General features: G+C 38.6%; 1 protein-coding gene across 2 annotated transcripts in view; it reads right to left on the bottom strand.

Moving 5' to 3' along the window:
* Positions 1-22,821, bottom strand: part of pld2 (phospholipase D2) — a 97,709-nt gene extending 74,888 nt beyond the window's left edge. Inside the window, exon 1 of one of the 2 annotated variants that reach the window (XR_007934314.1) lies at positions 22,233-22,821. The gene's annotated coding sequence lies outside the window, so the exon portion shown is untranslated. The remainder of the gene's footprint in view (positions 1-22,232) is intronic. The other variant, XM_028798143.2, reaches the window with a different exon arrangement.
* Between the last annotated feature and the right edge of the window lie 675 nt (positions 22,822-23,496).

Raw genomic sequence — 23,496 nt, forward strand, 5'->3', positions numbered from 1 at the left:
ATTTTCAATGGTGATGGTTTTTCTCTTCTTTACTGTATCACCTGCACTTGCATCAGATTTGTGTTTCTGAGATATTCTTGAAGGGTGAAGACAAAAGGTTAAGAGGAGCTCTTCTGCACAGCACTGTACATGTTATCACAGCAGGAAGGCACCAGTCATCAACATGTCTGATGTACTGACAAGAGACAACTTCCTGCTATGTGCGTTAACAGTACAAGCAGGATTGCTATTGAGAATGAATGGGTGCGGCGAGGGGTGGTTCATCACCAGCCCACCTCACAGTCACCTCCACTACAGTATGCTACCTACAGCGTCCGCCCATCGAGAACGAACATGGTGCAGCCAAAGGTGGGTAGTGAATCTCCCAACCCCAATTCAACAGGCAGCCATCCGAAGCACACTACAATGCTACCCCCACCGCCTTGTTCAGCCGCAACCGGGTCACCGCTTGAAGCATTACCAGCCGTGTGTGCTGAGCAGGCAGTGAAACGCACCCCTCCGCTCCATCCAGCCTGCATCCAGTCAGGAGCAGTAGCTGTGGCGGCGTAGTGGGCGGGCAGCGAACCACCGTCCTGCACATGAGTAGCTGTGGCCCCAGTGACTATGGACCACGGGTCACCACTTGCCACCGGCAGCCGCCCGAGGGACACTACACTGCGCAAGCAGCGAAATTGCCCCCCTCCTGCCACTGCTTGCAGCATCCCCAGGCCGAAGATGACGGTGCGGCAGTTACTGAGGTTCATGCGTCGCAGCTGCATCCTCGTTCGTAAGTCATAGGTCGGACGTCCGTAACCTGGGGACTACCTGTATTTTCAGCAACATGTAAATTGAATAATTTCTTTATCTTCAGTTATATTTTTTAATAAAGGCATACTTGTTTTGTTATACCTTTTGTGAAAGTGTTTATTTTATATTTGGACTTCAGTCTTCACACATTACACATTTCACATCAGCATTTTTTCATTATTATAACATGAAAAAAATTTCTGTTTTAGTTATGTGTTCAACATTTCTTGCCTCACTTTTTCTGTCATCCTACATTTACCTAGACCATTGTAGACACGGAACACACATGAAATGTACGTATTCCAAATAACAGTATATTATTTACCCTATACAACTCCAGGCACCTCACACCCAGATAAACAGACTTGAGCTGAGAGAACTTCAGCTGCGTCGGTGGGGGGGATGGAATAGCAGGCTGCTTGTGCTGATTGAAACATTTGCAAAACAAAGATGCTGATGGAGAGGTGCAAAGGAATTTAAGGTGCCCTGGGATTATGACTTTTTTTGTAAGCTTCAGGGATTCTAGTGCTAACAGCCATTGCACACACAACCTACCTAGAAGGGGGTCTTTCTCTAAATTGCCTTTCCCTGGATTTCTTTGATCTTTTTTTCCCCTAGAAGGTTTTTTCCTGTCTTCTTTGAGAGTCAAGACTGGGAGGCTGTCAAAAACAGAACTTGTTAAAGCCCATTGAGGCATTCCTTGTGTGATTTTGGGCTATACAAGAAATAAATTGTTGTTGTTTGTGGGTGGAGCACCAAGAGGTGAGACCACCCTGACACAGCTCCTGGGTCCTCCCTCAGGCAGTTTAAATTGACTGTAAAGGCCTGTGAGTGGGAATTATTCATTTTTAGTTGGGTATTTCTAAGTATCACTTTTGCTGTTTAGAATTACCGTTTTTTATTTATTTATTTCTTGCCTCATTTTCTCAGAATTTCTCTTTGGACAGTGAATTAGGACTTGTTTGCTGTGGATTGCCCTTTTTGTCTCAAATTTTGCTCTGTCGAGCTTTTGTACTTTATTGTCATCTCTTTTAGTTAAAAAATCTGATTTATAAATATTCTCTGTTGCCCTTTTTTTTGGAGAACTCAGAGGTTGAAAGGGGCCCTCCTCCTTCTGGGGCTTTTGGTTTAGTTTTGCAATAATTATAGTTGTGTTTGCCAGACCCATTTTTTCACCTGTTTCAGCTAAAGCCAGTAGGTGCATTAGGGGTCTTTCTGAAGTCAAGATTATCTCTGCAGGGCAAACACAGTAGGTTTCTAACCTGCTCTTTGGCTTCCTTTGAAGGCCTCACATATTTTGCCTTTGCTAGAAGACTCCATATGATAACATGAACAAGAGCAGAACATGGGCTGGGAACAGCAATGGGGCAATGATTGCATAGAGGGAACCAAGTAAAGGCCCATTAAGTAATGTTTGCAAAAAGTCAGAAAAGCCTATACACATGTTTAAACTGATTAAACTGTTGTTTAGTTTTCTTTGAGAAACATTTATTATTTCTGAAGATGATATTCCATCAAAAAGCTGAAGGTAAAGTAGAATCCCCAGACCACTGACAGAAGAGAAGTGATTTAAACAAAAATCTATGTTACAAAGAGAAAGAACACAAACATGGTTTCTGAAAGGAGAGAAAGCGTATGCAAAGGAATAACTTAGTAGGGGAGATGTGACTGAGACCTCACAGGCCCTTAATACTGAACAAAGTTGCAAAAAGAAAAGTACAGGAAAGAACTTGACATAGAGATTGAAAATTATGGAATGATTTTGGGAACAACTAAATGGATCACCCAACATGCTGAAGCCAAACAGAAGGCAGGTGTATTCATAATGCATGATTACTAAGTATGCGCAAATGTACCATTTGGCTATACAACCAAACTGCCTGTCTGTTTAACACCATATTATGACAGAATATGCTATAATCGGCCTGTGGCGAAGGGTACATTTTTTCTGATCCCAACTGGCACAAACAGCTACAGTTTATTTATGGGGAGAGATATTATAGGCTCGACCATGCAGAAGTGATAGAAGTGTTTACCCACTATAGAAAGATACAGCACAAAGGCCACTGATACAACTGACACCTGCATGACACTAGTCCTGAATTAGAACAGGATTTTGGGTCTCTTGTCTTTCAAAATAAATCAGCAGAGACCGAACCTGTGATCAGGAAGAAGGAGGAGGATCCAAGGGAATGACTGAACCTACATACCTTCGTCTGGGAAAAGCATTCATCTTGATAATGGCTAGGTAGGACTAAAAATAATAAAGGACTATTCAAACATGATTGGATCAGTGACTTGAAATTAATAAAGGCATGATGGAAATTTGAAGTAGTAGTCTTATATGTCAATGCCTAAATGTCTAAACATTATAGAAATGGCAGACTGTGCAGCAGCTTTGAGTATTAGGAGGAATGACTTCAGGAAATCTATATATAAAATGCTAAGGTTTGTGTGTCTGTCATACAAAACACGTGCACCCTGGCCCATGAAGCTTGACTTTGGTCTCAATCCACAGCTTGTGACGCAGAGATGCACTGTGGCTTTGGGTCCTTCCCTAAGCAGGCAGTTGCACAGATGTATGCCTCAGGGTAATCACCAACCTGGACATGCACCATGGGAAACAGCACAGCAGCGTCTGACGGAAAGTCATATACAACTAAAGAGCTAGAGGTACAGGCTTCCTACGCCATATTAATGGCTTTTGGGTCTGTCAACCACAAGGTATGTCTTTTGGGAAAGGAGATGCAGCAACAAAGGATGACAGTGAAAAGCACTGCGGCATGTTTTGTGAGAGACTTATGCACCACCTTACTTTGAGGACCAGTAGTCTGAGTGTTACTAGTTAATTTCATTTTATAATGTAGTTTGAAATGTTTTGAAAATAAGTAGGGGTTCCTTACGAGTCTTGCCTAAATACAGACAGATGCTATCATCATAAAGAGAGATTGTGATGTTCATATTATGCAGTGAAATAGAGGTGAAAATCTTTAATGTGCAGACAGCCTCAGCCAAGGTCTCCAGTGATAAAGTAAAGAGAAGAGGGGAGAGTGGACCGTTCTGTCAGAATATCCTTCGTAGTGAGAAAGGGGTGAGAGATGTTTGAATTTGTGTACAATACTACTGAGGTACAGGAGTTTGATATTTTAAACATGCCCACAAACTTTGCAACAAGGCCCATCCTGTCCAAATCCCACCTAAGGAATGCCAAGGATATATAATCAAATTGTTTTTCAGCATTCACTTAAAACAATGCTGCAAGGTGTGGAGGAGGAGGCTGCATCAATGAAAGGGTCCAGGGTGATTATCCAGGGCTAAACGGAAGCAGATACAACCATACTTATTTGAGTGGACCAGATTACAATTAACAGATTGCAGTCGATGAAACAAAGTTTCATTAAAGGGTTTAGCATCTGAATTTGTTAAGGACAATGGTTTGAAACTCTGGTACTCAGCTGGGTTTAAGCATGTTTAACAGGAGAGGGTTACAATAACAAAAGGAAATGGAGGAGTTCAGCATTTGAAAGAGAGGAAGAGAAAACTGCTTCCAAACGTTTGATATGAGTAATAGGGGAATGCCTTTCAACCCACAGGCCTATTCATGAATCATGGAGCTTCCTTTAAGTCTTCCACTGTTGTAAGGGTATCCAAATGCAAAATTTTCTCTTCAGAGTGGCAGGGTATATTCCAGTAGTCTATAAAAAAATAGTAGTTTGTGGGGATGTATTGGACACTGCAGAAAAATTGATAGAACAATTTAAAAACTGCTTATTAATTTGCTTTGGATTATCAGTGGTAGCACTTGATTTAGACACCATTGGGAGACACTGGGCTAAGAGTTTACTGGGCTTAGCTCTGGAAACTAACACGAAACAAAGGTGGAATGGATCTAAATCATTGCCCTTATTGCATTTAAGTTAACACTAACGCTTGAAATTTTAATTTAATGCTGTTCATTAACTATGTAGACACCTGACTTTTTAAGTAGTGACAGCAGAGACTTAAGTTCACCTTTAAACTTTACAGCAATTTAGATGTGATGCAAAAGACATTGAAAAATCTCAAATACAGCCCTTTGTAGCTTCCAAGAGGATCCCTGGATTACATTCTGGCAGACAGTTAATCTTAAAGTTCTTTATTATTTAACAACAATGTATTGAATATTCATTTACTGGCACAGGTGTGCAAAAGAGAATGTTGCATTCTAAGAAAAACACTCTTCTGATGTGATGGTGGTGGGTGGGGAAAGGGAGTGAGGAGTCTTCAAAACAAGTGCCCAGGAAATATAATCAATTTATGATTACGTATGGCTTACAGAAATGACCAAGGGGTTATAGAGTTATAGGACAAAAACTATTTATTAAATGGATATCTTCAAATATGTTACAAAGGGAACAATTTGAGTGGAACAAACACGCCTTAAGTGAACGTTTTAATAATTTATCCAAAATAACATTTGAATCCACAGCTACACTGAAAGTTAAGTAAAAAGAGTATATATGAGAGAAAAGAAACCTTGTATGGGCCAACTTTAGTATTTTTGATGTACTAGTTGAAGCTATAAATGGCACCCCATAACAATTGTATGACTTTTTCTGTTAAAATGTGCAAATGTAGGATTATTGCTATTTTCAACTTTAAATATTGTTTTACCTATGTAACATTTTGTTTATAATATGCTTGTTTAAATGGATATTAAAACCAGTGCACCTGGAGAAATGCCGCACAGACATGTGGGAACATGCAAACTACACACTGGGAGGATCTTGGACCCAAATCTTGGTCTCCTTACTGTGTGGCAGCAGCACTGACATTGCACCACCATGGACTAAATATATACAGTATATTTCTTTTGAATTTTATAGTTCTTGATAAATTATGCCAAAGAAAGCTAGCAGTATACTACAGATTTGAGATAAATTAGTGTAAATTTGACTTTGTAGTTTATGACTGAGTATATTTACAAATAAGTTAACTGCTTGATGGTAGTTTGATTTAAAAAAAAAGTATATAATAACAATGATATGTTTAATTAAAGTTCCTTACAAGTATAAAAACACAAATCACTAAAATTCAAAACATCTTTTTCCTGGACTTCATCTTTGTGAACTTGGAACTAAAAAATCCAGTTTTTAGGATAGCACACTCTCCACTGATAGGATTCCTGAAAATTACGAATCATAAGGACACACATAATATACACAATATATAAAAAGCACAAATGCACACGTGCACATGGGAGGCAGCAGAGGGGTCTAGCTAATGCTCGCAGTTACAAGGGGTAATCAGGTGTGCTAATGCCTCTTCCCCCATTCTTACAGGAGCAGTAAGACCTAGTCCTCTTCCGGCTTCAGACCACACTCCTTGACGACCTCACTTCCGCTTCTCCTCCAGATGGCCCGCCTCTTCCTTTCTCTCAGCTATAAAAGTCTACCACCTTTGCTCTGCAACCAGTCCCTCGACAGTCTATTTGGCGGAGTATCACACAGCTCTTTTTTAACACACACACACACACACACACACTTATATATGTGTTAATGTCTGTTCATCTGTCATTTGATCACTTGGAAACTATTTGGTCTAGAATCTTGATCATAGTCCTGATTAAAATCCCAATTGTTACTCCAGCAGGCGAGAGATTTAAGAGGGTGACTGGAAGGCAAGAAAGACAATTAAGTCAGAAGGACTGCTGAAAGTTCAAAACTACAGAAACAAAACTAAGAAACTTTTCAAAAAAGGTTTGAAGAGTTTTGGAATCCGTATAGTTGGATGAGTAAGGATATTCCTAGATGACCTTTATGTTGCCTAGCAACAGGAACCAACAATAGCGCCATCAAAATGGCGCCAAAATAATAGCCCAAATCAAAACCAATTCAAAAATAAATTAAATCAATGGATTCCTTAGGGTATAAAACCCTCAACAGAAGCAAAAAACAGGAGACACTGACATAACCCCCTCTTAGCGGCAGTGTCGCTGGTTCAATAACTGAGAAGCATATAATGCAGTGTAGCACACCCAACACCTGTCTTCATGTCCATAACATTTCCAGTTCAGTAGATATTCCACACAATATCCATGTCTATGTGAATCCAAAATATCACTAATCTCAATTTCTTCCGTACCATTTATTTTAGCTAAATCTACTAGCTAAATATGTCCAATATCGCAAATTTTAAGGTGGGACAGAAAATCTGAATAAGTAGCTTTTGAATAAGTAGCCAACTTCATCCTCATGCCAGTAAATGAGTGGAAGGACTGCAGTAAGGACAACAGTGAACAGGTCTCAGACGAGAAACATGGAAAGTCGAATGGATTTTAAAACACGCCTGTAGTGGCAAAGCATAAGAAATAACATCCATAAGTTTCCTCATAACATACTGTACAGGCCAATGAATTGTGGAGCAAGTTTAGATGAGGGCATTCACAATCCAATGTCTCTCATAGCTACTGTATGCCAACCTTTTGACCCACCATTATAAACAGGGGCCAGTTTCTGTCTTCGATTGGTGAACTCTTTGGCTAAGAGACCTGCTTTTTTTTTTTAGACTGGAGCATGCAGCTTCCACTTTTTCTTAAGTTGAACTACACTATATAATATTGAGGGGAACGAGGATGGCTCCAGTAGACAAGGCTGACACCCATAAAGACATTCAAAAGGTGACATGCATAAAAACATTTCTCGGGAATTTAACTAAGGACAAGAATTCAACCCATTTGCCTTTACTGGGATTCACTACATACTGTATCTTTGGTACGTTTCCAAATCCTGGTTTACTCTCTCAGTTTGCCTCTGGGTGATACCAAGACGTGAGGTTAATAATGCACACAAATTGGGAACAGAACACATTCCAAAATCAGGGCATGAAGTGTGGCCCCCAGTCAAACATGATGGAAGAAGGAAAATGATGCAAACTTGATAATTTTATCCAGGAATACATCTGTGAGGACTTTAGTTGAATTAAGTAATTTCAGAGAATAGAAATAAGTATATTTAGAAAATTGATCCACTATGACTTTTATTGTATCATACTCCATAGATGGTGTTTGATCAGTTATAAAAAATTGATCAAAATGTGCTCTCAAGGATGAAAGAGAATGGGAAGCCCAAATGGGGCTCCGGACTGGGAGCGCACCTCACAAACTGCAGTGTATTCCTGGGCATCGTTCTGAAAGCCCACCCACCCAAAATTAGGCTTTAATAAAGAAAGGTTCTACCTTACGCAAGGGTGACTAAACACGAACATATAAACAACCTGTTGGTATTCTGTCAGATTGCATACACTCACCTTGGCTTCCAGGATTGAATTTAAAGGTTATTCATTGCAGGAGAAATTATGGCTCCAATTCATTAGCTTCTTTAGTTCAAAAAATGTCCTTGTAAGGTAGGTGATGGGGGCAATGACTGAACTGAAATCCATTATGAATCTCCTGTAGTAACTTGCAAATACCATGAACCTTTGAACTTGCTTGATGATAGAGTGAGGGGACCAATCTATATTGGCCTTGATTTTGGCATTGTCCATAGTTGTCCATAGTTAAACCTGTAGGCCAGGTTTCGTATGCTAGAATTATGATCTGTTCTTTGAGAAATTCACATTTCTCTAATTTTACTAAAAGTTATGCTGTCAGAGTCTATGCAAAATTTCTTGCACTTTCTTTAAATGAGTTTTTAAATCTTTAGATATCAATTCATCAGCAGTGAAGAAGACTGAGACAGAATGAATGGTTAATCACAGAATTTAGGCCTAAAACATTCTAAATATTCCATGGGAAAACAGAGATCAGTGATTATTATACCCATCCATCCATCCATCCATTTTCCAACCCGCTGAATCCGAACACAGGGTCACGGGGGTCTGCTGGAGCCAATCCCAGACAACACAGGGCACAAGGCAGGAAACAATCCTGGGCAGGGTGCCAACCCACCGCAGATTATTATACCCAACAGAAATGAAAAATAGTGGAGCAGCATTATGGTAATCAAAACCACCTGGACCTTTCTCACATTTCCAACAAATACATAAGCTGAAATATGGCAAGTCAAAGGCTTTTGAATGGTTCTACTGGCTACGTATCCTCTACTTCAGAGTAGTTAGTGAAGTCTAAGAACACTCAAATAGGATACTCAGAAGAGTATAAAACTGAATGTGTTGAAAAATGTAGGCTGCTACAGTTCCAAGTCCTAAAGTGCCTTCAGTCTCATTGTTCAATGTGATCTCCATCCACAGCACTGTAGTTTAAATATTTGCTTTGTTTTAGTGAACTTTATAATTTCCTGCTAATAACTTAAATGTACAGTATAAGTTACAGTGCCTATTGTATATATAAATTACCTGTTAAATAATGAGCAAATGATCAAAACTTTCAATAAAGTTAATAATTAACCATTTCTTGGTTATTAAAATACGGTATGTTGTACATTCACCTCTTCTGTTAGTGAAACATGGAGAGATTCACAGTGCTTCCGCTTACAAAAGATAGAGTGACAATGCATTCTCTGACCACTGGTAACAATCTGAGACAAGTAGCTAGGAGCAACAAAATAGATTATTGTATGAATATAATGGATCTGATTATTGGTTAGGGTTTTATATGTGCAAAGTTTGTGTAAGTTACACTGTGTATAATAGGTTGGAAGCAATAGCATTAAGTGCATGCTTCTCTGCTTCAGACTGATTATGTCAGTTTGTGCACATGGAGCACCTGAATCTTATCTCCAAATAAAGTATACATTGGCTTTCAGGTGGCACCCTTCCTGTCAAATGACGTTTAAAAATTAGAGAGCCCCAAACCACCAACTCGGAATTAGGCCTCCAGAGAATAGGAAATAGCTGTCCTTTTCATTAAACACAATACTAACACAATACAACCAAACATGTAATTATGCTGTAACTGGAAATGATGTGCAAATTAGAATGTAAATTTTTAAATATTCAAAATGTTGTACAGATTCAAATATATTCAAATCTCAGTTAAGAACAGGACACACCTAATGTGCACTAAATCTCAGTTCCTCAGTCGCAATCCTTTAAAACTTGGTTTTGCACCACAAATGTGCTAACAGCACATAAAGTAGGATGTCACTTCCTTCTGGGAGGTTTGGGAAATGATAGGAAGTGCACAGTTCCCATAGCAAGTTTAAACTTTTAATAAACATATTCCAGCAATCACTTTATATGTTGCAAGTGCCTGATGAGAGGAAAGATGGACACATTATTCTAGTCCACAGAAACAGAGACAAAATTAGTGCAAGTATTTACAGTTCAATAGTCCTTAATTCTTTCACATAAGGGAGGTATTGGAATTAAACTAGAAGACCAAATATTTGAAAACAGTATTGCAAGTTAACAGCCAAAACTGATTTTAAAGAGTGTTATATTGTCAAAGAAATTAAGACTTCTTAAACAGGAAACTATACTAGTGCACAAAACCAAACCATGAGAAATATTTTAGATTTTCCAAAAGTCAGCAATATGTTTCTGTTGTGAGATTTAATTTTGCAAACAGTACCTATTTGGCATCAGAATTAACTTATTTAACTGGACTGTGAACTGGATAAAACAACAGGATACCAAATGTATAAATACCATTAGATAGTCCCTACAAGATCATCAGTGGTGTCCTTCAGGAATCTGTACCTAAACTAATACTACAGGTTTAAATGTAGCAAGCAAGTTTTCAGAAGATACCAAAATGGAGAGGATAGTAAATAATCAGGATGAAGCAAAAATGATTTAGAAAGACAGGCAATTTTAAAAAATATGTGGAGATGATTAATTACAAATACAAGATAACTGAACTGAGGAAACTCTGAATATAGTTACATGTTTTACATTGACACAATATTCTAACGTAACATGAATAAGCAATTACAACTCCTAATAATGTTGGTTAGGTTGGAAAAAACTTTTGAGTTTATAGCAAGGGACTTTATGGATAGACACATATGTCAGTAAGACCAAATCAAGCTCTCGTGTGAAATTCAGGTAATCATGCTTAAAAACACTGTTTTAATAAATAAAAAAACAAAATTTGGAAAACAAAACAAAAACAACACATCTAACAGATAATTTTGCAAATACCGAAATACTACATACTAGAGCACTACGTAACTTCCAATATTATTATGGAATTGTGAATACATAATAAACACTTGAAGATTATCAAGGAAGGCAGAAAAGAATAAAACTGTACCTGCTTGGCTAGCCATAAAAAGGAAATCCTGCTCAAACTCTTCTCTGTATGATTTTTCTATGGCCCTGACATTATTAATTATCACCGATTTAATTATGGTTTATTAATCTCTCAGAAAAATGGTACCACCATAGGAGATGCTTAAGACCAAAAGGTTAATGCTAATTACCCCCACACATGACCATCATATGTTCAAGCCATCGCTGAACACAATATAGGTTAATTTATGGAAATCATTTGATATCCAGACCTTTAGAGACCTTCAGATTTACAATATGTATGAATCGTTTGAATAATTACACAAACTTCCATTATCACACTACTCTTACTATGTACAAGTAATTCTGTTCTTACATAAATCCTCAAAAGCACTTGGACACAATATCAGTAATATTACCTGGAGGGATCAAGTGTTTCAGGTCTTCCAACATCACAAGAATGATATCTGTACTGAGTGTGGTCACTGAGATGTTTTCTGGTAATTTGAGTTTTTTCACTAGGTCCCTCATTAGCTGCCATTTCTTAGTTGTCCCACTGGGCATTTAGGACTAAGGTTGTGGCATCTCCCATGTTCTCACAAAGGTGCTGGAATGCCTTATCAATTGATAGTTCTTGCTTTGGATAATGACGCTGCAGATAAACCCAACTACCGCTGTCAGCACCTGAATATTGTACCCCCGATACCAACCAACCCCCAGGACATTTGGGTAGCAACTGAGGACATGATTCAGTGTACCTAAACTTTAGGTGACAGCAGATGAAAGATGCTACATAAAAGTAAGACAACTCAGAATAAGCAAGGTATTGTGAGAGAGGCAAATAAAGAGGGTTACATAGAAGTAATCTTCAATTAGTCCATGGCCCCCCAGCTTAGTTTATGAAGTTTGCATGTTCTCCACTTATTGGCAAGTGATTTCACCCACAGTGCAAATCACACTAATGAATGAGTCTTTAAAGCAAAGTCATATATTTATTTTCTTTAGAATCTCACTTAGAGCTAACATAACACTATTTGGGGAAACACAGTTACAAAGTTAAATAATGCTATGTGGAGCCCCATATAATCAGCCTATTACATTAGATTTCAACACAAAATGACAGGTCCAGCTGCACAACAATAAATAAAAGTTAACAAGCTAATACAAAAGAAAGTAGATGTACGGCTTTCAAAAACCTAGTCTCAAAGCCCTAATGGCCTCAGCATTCCAGCAACACTAACTTGGCTGCTGCCATCATCATCATATGTAGCCAAACAGGGACAGCACTCAGACAAATGGGTAACAATTCTTCATCAGTGGCTGGGAGAGGGCTGATGCACATATTTCACAGAAAGTTATTTTTAAACTTGTTTCTAAATAACAATGTTGCCAGTGACAACCTGTCTGCTGGACAAAACCACTAATCTTACTTTAGTTTCTTCAGTGATGCATTTTCAAATACATTCATTCTTCCTTTTTATCAACTTATTGCTTTCCTAGTGACATATGTTATAGTAAAGCACATACAAAAATTATATTGCCTTGTTTGTTTCACTTTCCTTCAATGGGTTTCAATGGATGATCGTTTGCAGTGGCACTACGATTAGCATTGTTACAGGCGTAGTTACTGTTTTTGTGCAGGTTTAGTTGACTGGCAACTATGGAAATGGGTGGAACCTGTGATGGAATGGCACCCAGCCCAGGACTGGTTTTCTGGCCCGTACCCAATGTTGCTGGGATAAGCTCTGGCTTCCTCCAACCCTTTGCTGGAAAAGATTAGTTAACAAAAGGGTTTTCAAAGAAACCACGTGAAAATTGCACATTTCTTGGAGTATGTGGCTATGGCTATGGCTATGGACTGGAAAACACAGTTTCTGTCCCTTTCAGTGAAAGTGCTATCAATGTGCTATATAAGTAAAAAAAATGTGTTAGAAGACACTGGGCATGTTAATGTTTATATATATCATATTATAATTTGTCCTTGTGTTGAGCTACTGAATAAACCTAAGCTGCCTGTTAAATCCCCTATTACTGTGTCACGGTGAGAATGAAACTACCAGCACTCCACAAACAGAAATAAGAAACCACTGCTCCTATTTTAATTTTTAAGTCACTGTGAATAAAATTATCTATTTGTCATCTATTAAGTTATCTGTCATTTATTTTTCTATTCCCAAAACAACTTACTCCAGTTTAAATTTGCAGGAAGCCAAACCCTATTCTGACAGCAATATACTAAGGGCAAAAAACTAAATGGGATTTCAGTCACAAGGTATACTCATTCATAATATGTTGCATGTTGGTCAGATATACAAATAAGATTTTCACTGTACTGTACTTGTGACAATACTATGCCTACTACTGCTACCCACTCACATTCGACCAAATTAGTGCAGCCAATTAAACTAACACATATACATCTGAGTTGTGGGAAAAAACATAAGAACATGGAGAAAATTTCAAACTGACATGAGGAAGGGGGCAAACTCCATATATGTAATACCTGGGCTTTTAATTCAGAACGAAAATATTAAAATTTCTGGGCAACAGCACCAACCACTGTACCACAATGCTGCCCCAAATGTATATTAAATAATAAAAAGAGGTAACATAAATTATTAAGCTACGAACGTTTAACCACGCTTCACTGGTGAAAACACATAATCACCTAAAAGAAAAGTTTTTGAGAATTAGAAACATCATTCTGATTTTCAAAATGTGATGTTCCAGCTAGTGAGCTAGTTGTAAATCTTAAGAGAGACCGTCATAAATTGCAGTATATACAAAAAAAAAAAAAAAAATTAGTACTGGTAATCAAACACCTCACAACTGCAACCCTTAACAACAAAAACACACAACTGCCCTTCACCTTTATTGCTCTTTATACTCATCTTACATTGCACAGTGTATGAGGTCAAAAATGATCTATAACTAGAAAGGCTTTCTGGTCGTGGTTTCAGACAAGTGGCTTCACATTTCTATTTGTGTGACTAAATTGGCTCCCATAATGACCCCATAATTTACAAGGGTATTTTCAGGGCATATTGCATACCAGTTCAGCAAACTCACCAAAGCCACAGTTCAGTGTGAGTTATACTAATGTAAAATGACATTTGTATATTCCAAAAAAGCTGCTCTAAGTGAACCAGAGTTCACTCAGTAGAATACAACATCTAAGAACAGGGTGAAGTCCTGCACCCAGGAACACTGACACTTGTATAGAATGCCAAAAATCTACAGCTATCCTTGGGGTCATTTTGTGAATTCTTTCCTACTTCACCTGAAAGCTGAGCAGTGTTTATGCTGCCCTGGCTGATATCTGTATATACACTGTATATAATCATAGAACAAATTATTAGGAACACCTGTACACCTGCTTATTCATGCATTTATCTAATCATCCTATCGTGTAGCAGCAGTACAGCGCATAAAATCATGCAGATGCAGGTCAGGAGTCTTCATTAATGTTTATATCAAACACCAGAATGGGGATAAAATGTGATCACAGTGATTTTGATTGTGGCAAGACGGTTGGTACCATATGGACTGGTTTGAGTATTTCTGTAATCGGTGACCTTCTGTAATTGAGATTTTAAAACACAACAGTCTCTAGAGTTTACTCAGAATGGTACAATAAACAAAAAACGTGAGTGGCAGTTCTGAGAGAAGTCAGAGGCGAATGGCCTGAGTGGATCAAACTGACAAAGACTACAGTAACTCAGATAACCAATCTGTGCAACTGTGGTGAGAAGAAAATCATCTCAGAATGTACAACACAATCGGACATCAAGACAGTGTGCACAGGTTCATGAAAACTGGACAGATGAAAACATAGCCTGGTCTAATGAATCTCGATTTCTACTGAGGCACACAGGTGGTAGGTGTCAACAGCATGAATCCAGTATTGTTGCTAAACATGTGCCTTCCTTCAAGGCCACAATTTACCCATTTTCTAATGGCTATTTCTAGCAAGATAATGCACAATTTCATAAAGTAAAAGTTGTGTCAAACTGGTTTCATGAACATGAAAAAGAGTTCATGGTCTTCAGTGGCCTTCCTGTCACCAGATCTTAATCCAATAGGACATATTTGGGCTGTAGTGGAATGGGAGATTTGCAACATAAATATGCTGCTGATTAATCTGCAGAAATTGCATGATACAATCATTCAACATGGAGCAGAGTCTCAAAGGAATGTTTCCAACATCTTGTGAAATCAATGTCAAGTAGAATTGAGGCTGTTTTGAGAGGAAAAGGTGGGCCTATCCAGTATTGCTAGTGTTCCCAAGAATTTGCTCAGTGAGTGTATATTGTATCCCTACAGCTTATGCAGGCTGTGCAGATGGTTGTACAGAATGTAATTGCTATTTCTGTACATATGGTGTGAAGAACATTCTGTTGTGTTTTTGAAAAATGTTCACTAGGAATTATGATACATAAACTTAAAGCTTATTACTTTATAAAACTACCATGACAACGTATTGGACAAAGTTGGTTGCGAAAATGGACGGATGCTTTGTGATGTTTGTTTCTATACACAAAATGCAATACAGGAATGTCTGATGGTCCTGTACAGCACTTAATGCTTTTTTAGAAATACACTATTCAGAATTTTTATTTTCTTTCCTTGCATATACTATTAATGAACTTTCAATAGTGGTCCATATTAAAGCATGAACAATCTTATATATTTGTGGCTTGCATTTCACTCAGCTACACTGATAATGTTATTCTGTACTTTGATACTTCTGTTTAAACTCTATTGATCCTAACTCAACTGCAGTGTCAGTTCTTTTCAGCTCCCATGTGTATAATAATATTACAGTATACTTTAAATTATCTTGTATTATACTTGTATCTCTTTACTTTAAACTGATGTGATAAAGGTTAGCACTGCTGCTTCACACAGCAGGGCAGCACGGTGGCACAGTGGTAGCGCTGCTGCCTCGCAGTTAGGAGACTCGGGTTCGCTTCCTGGGTCTTCCCTGCGTGGAGTTTGCATGTTCTCCACGTGTCTGTGTGGGTTTCCTCTGGGCTCTCTGGTTTCCTCCCACAGTCCAAAGACGTGCAGGTTTGGTGGATTGGCGATTCTAAATTGGCCCTAGTGTGTGCTTGGTGTGTTTGTGTGTGTCCTGCGGTGGGTTGGCACCCTGCCCAGGATTGGTTCCTGCCTTGTGCTTTGTGTTGGCTGGGATTGGCTCCAGCAGACCCCCGTGACCCTGTGTTCGGATTCAGCGGGTTGGAAAATGGATGGATGGATGGATGCTTCACAGGGCATATTTGAATCTGTCACCTGTCAATTGTTCATTTGGAGTCTGCACATGCATGTGTTTTCCACCAGGCATCCTGTGTTACATTAATTGGCAATTCCAAAATGGCCTATATGAGTATAATATAGTGAATGTGTGTGTATGTGGGAGCTAAACCTGATATGGACTGCTAACAATTCAAGGTTGTTTCCTGGCTTGAAAAAAATAAAATTAACTTACTAGTTCAGAGTCTGCAGAAAAATATTGTATACAATTAAATCTTTCCTACTTTATGTAAGAAATTGGTGAACAAAGGATAATGAATTCACAGAAAGTAAAAATACAGTTGAACTTTTCTACAAAATGGAGCTCCAGTGAGGACTAGCTTTTCTGATCTGAAGAAATTGCTGCTCTCTATAAAATCAGTTAGGCAGTGATCAATCTAAGAACCGGGGTCAGCTGGCAAACCAACACAGAGGCCCATGTTCTGTATAGAATACAGTCCTTCATATGTGAAGTTAGCAGCAAGCACCTTATAAATCATAACATTGTCATTTATCGTGTTCTTTTCATGCCCATTTCCATCAGAGTAACATTACTGCAAATTGTAGCTAAAATAGCTAAAACTGAAGAACTTAATTTCAAGTTTTGTCCATGCAGAATAATAAGGGAAAATAGTGCAAGACCTCCCAGATTAATCAGTAGCTCTCTAACGTACTGTATATGATATTATAGCCTCTGATTTTTACTTGTTTGAATTACAAACCTTCACACCAGCTACAAGCTCAATGAGGCCTGTGTCTGTAGCACTCTGGTCAGAATTAACTGATCTTGACCTCCATCAGATCTGCCACTCCAATATAATGACATGGGTTCCCTACAGGTTAGAGTAGTCTCTGTATGGTGCTATTTACTTATGACCAAATTCTGAAATGGCATGTCAAACGCTTGACACAAAAGAAGAAAAAATTTACATTTTCTGTAGGTTCAATAAGGAAATTACTTGTAGTCTATTTTAATTAGCCTATGCCTTATATAATACTGTGGTATCACAAACCTTTTAGACTACCAACTTGTGAAGAATAAAACCAGTAATATATACCTATTTGTTTATTCTTTTATTTTACAAGTTTACTTTTTCCAATACAGTGTCACATGGGGTCCAAGAATGCCAATGAATGATGGATGGTGATTGGGAAAAGGCTTGGTCCATGCATTTTTAAAAAACTACCATGGGATGAAAGATGAAAGGGTGATATTTAAATTCTGTAGGAGTTAAAGTATTACAAATTGTTTAAATCTGCCATTAAAGGAAGATATACTCTTAATTGTTTCCTTTTGTCATGCTTTCTTAATAAGAGTAATATGAGAAATATAACCTGATAGGCAACATTAGAGCATAGGTATGATGTACCACACATACTGTATTTCCCCAACGATAGGCCACGGCTTATACATTAATTTTACAAACCTGCGTATTGGGTGCAGCTTGCTTAAATGGGCGGCCTATCTAAAAACATTTCAGTCACCATTCCTCATGCCTTCATTTTCATGGCTATTGTTGAAACTATCCAATTATCCTCACGCTGTGCGAGAATCCATTCTTTAAGTCGCTTCTCTAAGTTTGGCCATTTTGCTTCCCTTGTACGCCTTGCACACCTACGTGGCGGAAGCACGTGCAAAGCTTCCTCATCTTTCCACCAGTTTCTCACTTGTTTTTCATCTACTTCAAAGTGGCGTCCAGCTGCACGATTGCAGTTTTCTTTCGCGAAAGCAATGACCTGGAGCTTAAATTCTGCAGTGTATGACTTGAATTGCGGCATAATATCGGTAAGTGCAAAATTTTATCAATTTAATTGTTCATGCTCAAATATAATGTCACTATAGATTTGCAAAAGGCCTACAGGGGCGTGCCAAATGAGATGCTTTTACTTCAGATTGGTGAATTCAGTAACGCCGCGGCTAATAACATGGGGCAGCTTATCTTAGAGTTTTAAAACATAAATGAGCATTTTCTGAGGCTTATAGAATGGGGCGGCCTATAAAGTGGGGAAGTCTTTTATGGTTTGAATACACATATTATTTAACTACATTTTTGGAAAGAGAGAGAACTTAATGTTAGCAATAGTAATTATGAAGGGACACAACCATAATCATCTGCTGCCTTTTTCTACAACTGTCTCAAGAGAAATGATAGGCAGAAGTAAGAAGTAAATAAACAGGAAAATAATTGAAATAATATTGATCTTTGTTGTAATTATTTTTGAGAAAATGAAACAAACATACTAAGTCAACCAGAAAAAATAATTTAGCTGGATCAATCAGCAAAGTCAAATTATTTTGATGGATTACAGTGGTCTTTTCTTGTTTATAATTTGTGATTTTTAATAGCCTTAACTATATTGATTAAATAATGTTTATTTATTCAATAAATAATGATGCACTTTATTTGATTGCAGCTCTTAACATCTAGGCTGAGGTGATATGATGGCACAGTGGTTACTGCTGATATGTCAAATCTCCAGATTCCAGTGTTTATTGAGGTTTTACCTACAACATACTAATGACATGCATGTTAAACTAACTGGCAACTCCAAATTGGCCCATTGCTAAAGAGTGCTCCATGCAATGGACTGATTCCATACATTGGACTGGCAAGTTTAAGTTCTGTCTTTCTGTAACCATGAATTAGATTAAACAACTTAGAAAATTAACAAATGGATGGAAATCTTAATTTAAAATTGCTTTAAATTAAGGTAGACTGATATATAAACAATCATTAATCAGACTTTATCTGCTTACACACAGTGAACACATGGTTGATTCATTCTTTCAATCATTCTTATATTTTCCTTTTTACAGTGTCAAAGAAATCTGAAAATTAACCCAACGATTGGCTGCAAGGAAGAAAACAATAGCTAGTGGAACTTCAGTCCTTCTCAAGCCACACTAACGGTCACCCACACAATGGGCTAAAATGTAGGATTGACTTGTAAATCATTTGGGATGCAGTAGGAAAAGGCAGTACCCTGACAAATACCATGCCAGCACAGAGAAATTGCTAACCATTAGGTCATTAAGTTGCACCTTAGGTGTAAGAATCATCTAAACTGGTAATATTAACACCTGAGACATTTCATTCACAGAGGGCACTAAGTCAATGGCCCAACACCTGCCTCCCAATTGCACTAACACCATTCACCTACCCATTCATTTTCTATTCTACATGATCCAACTTTTGTGTAGTTCGCAGGAGGGTGCCAATTTCATCCACAGGCACAAAGAAGCACATTTCAAGCACATACGTATATACCCACTTATTCTTTGCCAATTTATACTTTCCAATTAATGTACTGAGCACATTTTTGGGACAGAGGAAAACACCTGAATTTTCTATGAAAAACCATCACAAAAACAGGAAGAAGGCACAAATTCCAAACAAGCAGTGCTCAGGCTGTTATTCCAACCCTGTTCCCTAAAGCTGTGAGAATTTCACTGTACTCTGTACACATGGCAATCATGAATTCACAAACCTATATCTGCTAATGAAGATATGACCAAAATGGCCAGTTCTACAAAATTTCCATAAATAACTCTTTTTCCAAAAAGGTTCATTGTTCACATTTGGAAAAAATACATATTTCCAGGAAAAAGTTCCTTGAATTGAACACATTTGGAATGTCACAACAGAGCTTCACAAGGAACCTTAGGCTTGTAAATCCTGAAATACTCTTTAGCTTGACTTACTTCTAAATGATTAGAGAAGAGTTTAAAGAAAATGCTTGTTGAACTTTATCTGAATACAAGACAAGCACGCCAAAACCACTTAAGTTATGAATAAGATTGCAACATGCCTTGATGTCATCAAATCCTGAATGTTTGCTAATGCTGCAAACAGATCAAGCACCACAAAAACACAGCTGCTGCTTGTGGGAACATAGACACAAACTACAGGGTTTAACTCTTCATTACGGATCCTTTTAACTATTTCAGTGTCAGCAGCCAGTCTTAATAGTGGCTTCAAACACTACATCTCATTTGTTACTATAGCAGTGGTGATCAATTAACCGATGAAACATTTAAGGTTTCCATTCTTAATTATCATCTCTAGCATAAACTGAACATAAATGTTTCCATTTTGCTGCTCTTAGATTATTCAGAAGAAACAATTCCTATATATAAATAGAAAATTCTGCTTTCTTGCTATTACCACGGACCAAATAAAATGACCACAAAACTTTCATCTTACTAAACCTTGACTGATGTCTGGTTTAAAATGACCTTCAACATGAACGTATGTGAAAAAGTGATCCTCTGACACCAGCCAGCCTCCTCTCTCTTCCTTCCTCTCCAGTCTAAACATTCAAATAGTGCCACCAATTCAGTACTCCATCCATCCATCCATTTTCCAACCCGCTGAATCTGAACACAGGGGTCTGCTGGAGCCAATCCCAGCCAACACAGGAAACAATCTTGGGCAGGGTGCCAACCCACCGCAGGACACACACAAACACACCCACCACGGCCAATTTAGAAACGCCAATCCACCTAACCTGCATGTCTTTGGACTGTGGGAGGAAACCAGAGCACCCAGAGGAAACCCACGCAGACACGGAGAGAACATGCAAACTCCACACAGGGAGGACCCGGGAAGCGAACCCGGGTCCCCAGGTCTCCCAACTGCGAGGCAGCAGCGCTACCCACTGCGCCGCCGTGCCACCCAATTCAGTACTGCTTTCAGCATTTATATTTATTCATACATCCATTTTCCAATTCACTTGGGCCACAAAGGTTTGATCACTGAGTACAAAGGAAAGACAGATAGGATGCAAAAAAGTAAATCCTGAAAAGTTTTTACATCAAGCCATTAAATCTTGTTTTCCTTATTGTGAGATGCATTGATTTATCAAGAAATTTGTATTTACGATTATTTAGCATATTTTAAGAACTCTTGTCAAATAAATTGTGCTTACCCTTTTGGCTTTTTTTTGGCTAAATAAAATCAGAACAACTACTGTTTAAAGTTTTTTTTTTCTTTTAATTTTTTCATTGGCGTTTTATGCAATGAGGTCACTGCACACCCCATTCAGTCGTACTATACACCTTCATGTTCACTCACAATGGACCAATATGGAGATGTTAATGAATCCAAGATGCACATCTTTAGGAGGAGCCAGAAAATTAGAAGGCAGTGTGGTCTAGAGGCTCAGGCTTTAGGCATTAAACACCAAGGCTGTCAGTTAATTTCACATTTAACACTTGATGTGTGACCATGAGTAAGTTACTTGATTGAAAATATCCCGACTGTAAGTAAAAAAAGACCAATTGTACTACATCTCTTTATTTGCAAAGCACCTGGGAATTGTGTTCAGTACAGAAAAATGCTTCAAAGAAACGATACGCTTGGGTAGAAAACTTAAACTCCATCAGGTATCTAAACCTTGAAAAGCTAACCACTGTAACAGTAGTTACTGTATATATACAGAAGTAGGCGCCTGGAAACTGTATGTGCGTTAGACTTCGTGGCTTTACAACGTGTACCTTAGTAAAGAAAAAAGGTGTACGCTAACTTTCATGTTCGCGATTAAAATAAAAAAAACACCAATGTTTTGTTTTTGATCATTAACAGTCCCGAAAACATCAGTTTGACTTCGCCACGCCAATTTAGTCAACTCTGGCAGTTTGCCGTACCGGTGACGTGATGTGACAGCAAACAGGCGTCTCGAAGCAGGACAGACACGTGAAACGACACAGTGGCAGTGCCTCTGTCAGATTTGGGAACGATGGTCCAAGAAAAACGGTGTGAACTACATGGGCAATTGAAACAAATGAATCGCAAAAAGTTGCCGCCAAACAGTCTATTTGTCACGTAGGTCTAAAATGCTTGACATTCCCAGCGTTTTCGACAAAATAACTTTAGCTCGGTAGTTTGCGTGTTTTCTACGTCTCTCGCGTCTCTTGTATTCGTAACACCGAGCTGTCACTGTCACGCGACGAACGTCCAATTGTCCGATGCTTCACTTACCAGCACGGGGATGAAACTGAAGTTGGAGTGCCTGTAAAGTGTCCGGCTCTTGGCCTCTGTCCACCTGAGAGAGGAGAAAAGTCGGACTGTCTGAATTCCGGACAAGAAGGGTGTGCTTCTCTTAAGTATATTTCCCAAAGTTGCTTTTGTTATGTCTCATAGATATTTGCAGAATAAACGTCTTGTTGATAAAAGAAGGACAACGTGGACATGTATAGTGCCGGCGGCCTGTCTGATAACCACGCACAGTGCGATTACCTCCGGATCCCGCCCACCGTATTTCTCCTAAAAGTAACGGCGCCACTCTCGCCGAGGTGCCCAGTCAGAAAGGTTTATGGAAACGTCCCAAAGCAGTACAACAACAAGAGAAACGAAATATCATCCAGAACTGAAAAGCGAAACTTGCTGTTGCTGAGAAAGTATTCCAAAAACGTGCTGTAGGAGATAAAATTGAGGCCTTTACTTCGTCTCGCAGGGGGTGGGGCGACCAGGGGCAGGGTGCCAAATCGTATAGGGGCAAGGTTTGCCCAGCCTTACCAAGCTTCTCCGACGGAAAGCACGGGGCGGATCTTTCTGTTTAGTCAAAGTAATCTCTCTCTCTCTCTCTCTCTCTCTCTCTCTCTCTCTCTCTGTTACTCATTCTGTACGCGTCTCCGTCTCACTCCCTCTCTCTCTCTTTCACGCTCTTCTCTTTTTTGTTTCATGTTTCTTCATTCATCTGTTCCTCATTTACTAATGGGCGGCCTTTTGCTTTGAAAGCTACACCGAGAAACATAAATCTGCACATCTTGAAAGTAAGCCAAACGCCTGATTGAAGCCTCTTTTTTGAATTGCGGCTTACAGATAAAGTGCACTGACGCAATGTGAATGATAATGAACCACAAAACTGAGCTATATTGTATTAGGGATGGTAAGGGGTGCAACTCTAAATTAGTAGTCATCTGTTCAGTAAGATTTTAAACTAAAACGTCCATCAGTTATTGATTCTGCTTAATGCAATTCTTGAGCCTTGGGTGAAAGGTGGGAGCCAGCCATAAACTCAGCAGTTCCTCTTAGGACACACTTAATGCATATACACACACTCACTGTTTGGAATGTGGGAGGGAAAAGGTACACAGATCAAGGGAAAGTGTGCAGACTTTACAAATGTTGTTAACGGGTGCTGATTTGAACCCAATGTCCTTGAAGTGGTGTGGCAGCAGTGTTTTCCACTACACTTCTTTGGCACCAAAACAATTCAATATTATACCTAATCAATTTATAC

Source organism: Erpetoichthys calabaricus, chromosome 3 (genome assembly GCF_900747795.2).
Source record: "Erpetoichthys calabaricus chromosome 3, fErpCal1.3, whole genome shotgun sequence".
Classification (NCBI taxonomy): Eukaryota; Metazoa; Chordata; class Cladistia; order Polypteriformes; family Polypteridae; genus Erpetoichthys; species Erpetoichthys calabaricus.